At 42.0% G+C, this 4,738-nt stretch overlaps 1 pseudogene; it reads right to left on the minus strand.

Annotated features, from left to right (window-relative positions):
- Nucleotides 1-563: 563 nt before the first annotated feature.
- On the minus strand, nt 564-2,574 carry LOC105541923 (annotated as a pseudogene).
- Nucleotides 2,575-4,738: the final 2,164 nt, after the last annotated feature.

Consider the following 4,738-nt stretch of genomic DNA (forward strand, 5'->3'; position numbering starts at 1 on the left):
AAAGGCTGATTGCTTTAAAATAAAAAATCTATAAAAGCAATGCCTCCCTAATCCTAAGGTGCTTCTTAGGTATTTCCCAAATCTTTTTGCTCTTTTATACTGCAGCATTTTCAGGAGGAGTCATGAGATACTGTCAAGGTTCACGAAACAACTAAAAATAAAAAATAACCTTAGACTCCTTTCTGCATTACCACCAGCTGCCCGATACACTAGCTCACCTTTTACAGGAGTTGACACAGCAACCCACGCCACAAAAATCTTCACATAGCAAGAAGGAAATGTACAAAAAGAATTATATTAAAACAATAACATACATTTGTGTGTACATGGGGAAATTTAAAATATTATATAATCACAAGAGAAACTAGAGATTTCTTGCTTTGCCCTTGGGCAACCAATAAATTTAAAGCCTGTTTTATATCCCAAAAATAAAAAAGAGATTTGATAGAAGTAACAGTGCTCAGTACTTGCAACCCAAGTCAATTTATACAAATCTTGTATAAATTCAAGGGGGAAAATTCATTTTAGGGTGAAGTTATTCAAGATGAAAGAAAGACGTGTCTTCAGTGAGAGAGTTGTCTGCTGTCAGATGATTTCTTGCTTATGTGTATAAAGATTTTGTACTTATAAACTTTCTTGGTTTTCTGGTAGCCAAATTCACCACCACCTCCTCACTTTTTCTGCTTGCCTTCATTGCTGTTGATCTTCAGATCAACAAAGGGAGGCACCTCGAAACCAAATGACAGAGCAACTTGAGGTAAATTTAAGTTACTAACATGAAAGATCTGTTTCAGAGAATGGAAATTACAGGCTCGTGTGTATGACTTATATGCTTCCTGGGCTGACTTACGAAGAAAGCAGTTCTTTTCAATCAATTTCTCAAGCTGAGACTGAATGTCAGAAATTTTAGACCAGGAAAAGTCAAATTCACTTAATGGAACCTTGGATTGTTTCAAGTAGTGAAGGAACCCCAGTTCTTCTGGTCACAAAATGAGCAAGGCATGCCCTGTCTCATTTAGACCTCTGACTGTTCTGCTTACACGATGAATATATTCCTTAAGGTCATCCAGAGGGTCATGTCGAACAATCCAGTCAACTTCAGGAATGTCTAGTCCTCTTGCTGCCACATCCGTACACAATAAAGTGTTCTTGAATCTGCGTTGCAGAACTGGAAGAATGTAGTTGTACACTTATTTTGCTTTTGCTTTCCATGAATGGCCAAGGTGAGCAAATCTTTGTAGTTTAGTAACTTATAGTGGTATTTCACAGACATACAAGATGAAAAGAAGACCATAACCTTCTTCTTTCGGTTCTTCTTAAGGACTGTAAAGGGCAGAAGGAATCTTTTTTCAGAGGGACAAACACCGTATCCCTGCTCAAGATCATCCACTATTGCATTAGCCTTATCATCATCAACGCCAACATACAATGGCTCCTTTTTTCAGAGAAATCCTTGCTAGGTCTTCAACTTTTTGAGTTTGGGTGGCAGAGAAGAGCATAGCCTGTCTGCGTGTTGGCAAAAGTTTAATAATTTGCTTTAATTCCTCTTCAAACTCAGCATCCAAGATTTGATCAGCTTCATCAATAACCAGACACTGTAGGTTTTTATACATAAACCCTGGTGTATTCTGCATATGGTCAAGCAGATGGCTTGGTGTGGCTACAATGATGTTGATTCCATTAGCAAGTTTCTGTGCTTCAGCAGATCTGTTACCACCACTCGTTATCAACCCACTGGTATGCACGTGGTGAGTCATTAGCTCCTTACAAACACCAAAAGTTTGCATGGCTAGTTCTCTAGTAGGTGAGAGAATAAGGACCCCCATTTTATTCGTGGGCATGAACTTTAACTTAACAATGAGTTCAACTGCAGGGATGAGAAAAGCCAAGGTTTACCACTGCCTGTTTTTGCAGCTGCTAGAAGATCCCTGCCTTCCAGTCTGATACTTTTATGTTGAATTTCAGTCATGTTCGTAAAGTCCATTTCTTTTATTGCCTTCAAAGTGTTTTCATTGACAAGATTAGATAGAGAAGCAAATGAAGTATCCTCAAAAGCTCCTGTCAGTCCCAGGGGCAGGCTGGGCACCTCACTGTCATCTTCCTCATTATCTGGCTTCTCCACATTATTTTCTGTTTCTTTGGCAGTCTCGACAGTTTCTTCTTTAGATTCCCCTTTGTTTTCAGTTTTGCCTTTTTTTTGTATCAGGCCCAGCATCATTCACCATTTTTCTCTTTTTCTTCTTCTTTTTCTTTTTTGATTCTGAATTGGGAGACTGCATTGCTGTCTCTCCATTTGTTAATACAGTGGATTTCTGGGGAGATTTTTGAACTTGTACATTTTCCACTGTTTCTTGAGACACAGCTCCATCTTGAGCTTCTGATAACCCCACATTCGCAGAATGTTTTGATTTTTTTTAACCTTTCCACCTCCCATTGTTTCTTGAGACACATCTCCATTTTGAGTTCCTGATAGGGTCAGATTTGAGGCCCCTGGCAACTTTAGGTTCTGGTGTGCATTTTGAGGTTTCACTTCTTGATCTTCTTGCCCAGGAGTTTCATCAGCAGGTGAGACATGCTGTCCATGAATTGCCTAGACCGCAGTGCCACACAGTACGGCTACTCAGCTCTAGGGGCTGACATTGCACACAGCTTCTTAATTCCTCACTCTCATTCAGGGAGTCACTAACCAACGGCAACACTAGAACTGAGTGTGCATTTTTATTTTCAGGATGTTCCCATCATCCTGACCAAGTTCACTAAGTTATAGGGCAAGACAGATCTTAATTTTCTACATGAGAAGTGCTCAGAGACTAGGCTGGGGGCAGGTAGGGGGCTTGACAAATCTCCACAGCAAGCAAATAATTTGTGCTTTCACTGTCTATTTATCTGGGTTGTCTTGGAGACACTGATGAAACTCTAGAGGGACTGTTGAGGACTCCCCAGCCAAGCTGTGGCTGCTGCTTTAGAGAAAAGCAGCCTACTCCATTCACATGCCAAAGGCATTTACATAGAGTGCCATTATTCAAAGTATCAGCTTTTTCCTTTGAGCTTTGTTTACCTTATCACCATGCCCCGCCACACACACACAGAAACTCCCCAAATCATAGGCTCTCAGATTCAGACGAGGCCCTTAAGATGAAGAGAGCAGCTATCCGTGGTTTTAATACACTCTCTAATGTAACCTCCAGAATGGGAATGCTAACATTTACAGGGTTCCTGATAGATGCCAGGCATTTAATGCATATACATATACTTTATTGATATTATTGCATATCCTTACAACTACTTAGCTCAATCTTCCCCTCCTTTCTGTGGACAAGAAAACTGGGAGTCAGAAACATCCTGTGGCTTCCACAAGGCACACAGTTAGTAAGCGTTAGAATAAGATACAAACGCAGAGAAACTCCAAGGTCTGTGTTCCTTCACTAAGTCTAAGATCCCACTGCCCACCAAGGGGCTGAGTGAAAATCGCTGTCCTTGAAGGTTTTGCCCATTGGCTGTGTGCCTGGTTCCAGGAGGCCTCAGAGCTCTGGGGGAATTACTCTTATTCAGGCCAGCCCTCCAGGAGTGAGGATGGATCCAGGTGTCTCCCCGCGATGAGCACTTCTCCCTGCAGGGTGAGGACAGCAGTGTGAGGTGAGGGGAGATAGCCACCGATACATGCAGATGGTACATGCAGTTGATTATCTGGTGGCTGCAAAAGTGGGAGAGAAATAGCTTTGTCTTTTGAGATCTATGATTCTGAAGTGTGTACCTGAAAAAACTGCTCGTCTCTGTTCCTCGGCTTCTGAGAGGAGAGTCTTTTTAGGAGGAAGACAGATAGGTCTGTACAGGATGGACTGGGAACACCTCCTGACCTCCGTGCCTGCCCCTCTGACTACCGGAGCCACAAATACCTATCATTTTCCTTCTCTCTCTCCCTTCCTTCCTTCCTTCCCTCCCTCCCTTCCTCCCTCCTTGCTTCCTTCCTTCCTTCCTTCCCTCTCCCCCTCCTCTCTTCCTTCCTTTCTTCCTTCCTTCTTCTTTTGCTTTTTCCTTCCTTCCTTCCTTCCTTTCCTTCCTTCCTTCCTTCCTTCCTTCCTTCCTTCCTTCCTTCCTTCTCTCTCTCTCTCTTTCTCTTTCTTCTTTTTTGTTTTGTTCTTTCCCCTTTCTCCCCATTTCACACAGCATTGCATTGGAGGACAAATTCCAGTGAACTTGGAATCTACAAGTCTGGGTTCAGGTGTAGTTTTGAGATTCACCAATGGGGTGATCTTCGCTAAGTTACTGCAGCTTCTTGAGACTCAGTCATCTCCCTTCTGGAAGGAGGACTACAATGACCACAGCACCTGGTGGTAATTATTGAACTAGAGGAGGAAGTACTCTAGAACCATAGAGGCTTTGAAACACAAGGGATGATTATTCCATGAGTGGAAGGAAAGGGAATTACCACAGTCCCAGGCTTATTTCAGGGGTTCTTTGAACATGCTCAAACGTTATCTCACACAGTCCATGAGACTGGCCTGCTGTGAGGGCTTGAAAATATGTCGTCTGAGGCTTTCATTTACCCTTTAGTCATGAAGAGGGAGGACAGGACCTTGGAACACTGTTTTGGGTAGTAGTATTGAAAGACTTCCATTCATCTTGTGTGGACAGAAACACATTAGGTAAGTTATTAAACTAAATAAATGTAAGTAATGATACATCCATTCAGTAAGTTACCACGCAGCTATAGAAAATGATGTTGTAGAATATTTAA

Source organism: Mandrillus leucophaeus, unplaced genomic scaffold, assembly GCF_000951045.1.
Source record: "Mandrillus leucophaeus isolate KB7577 unplaced genomic scaffold, Mleu.le_1.0 Scaffold247, whole genome shotgun sequence".
Taxonomy (NCBI): Eukaryota; Metazoa; Chordata; class Mammalia; order Primates; family Cercopithecidae; genus Mandrillus; species Mandrillus leucophaeus.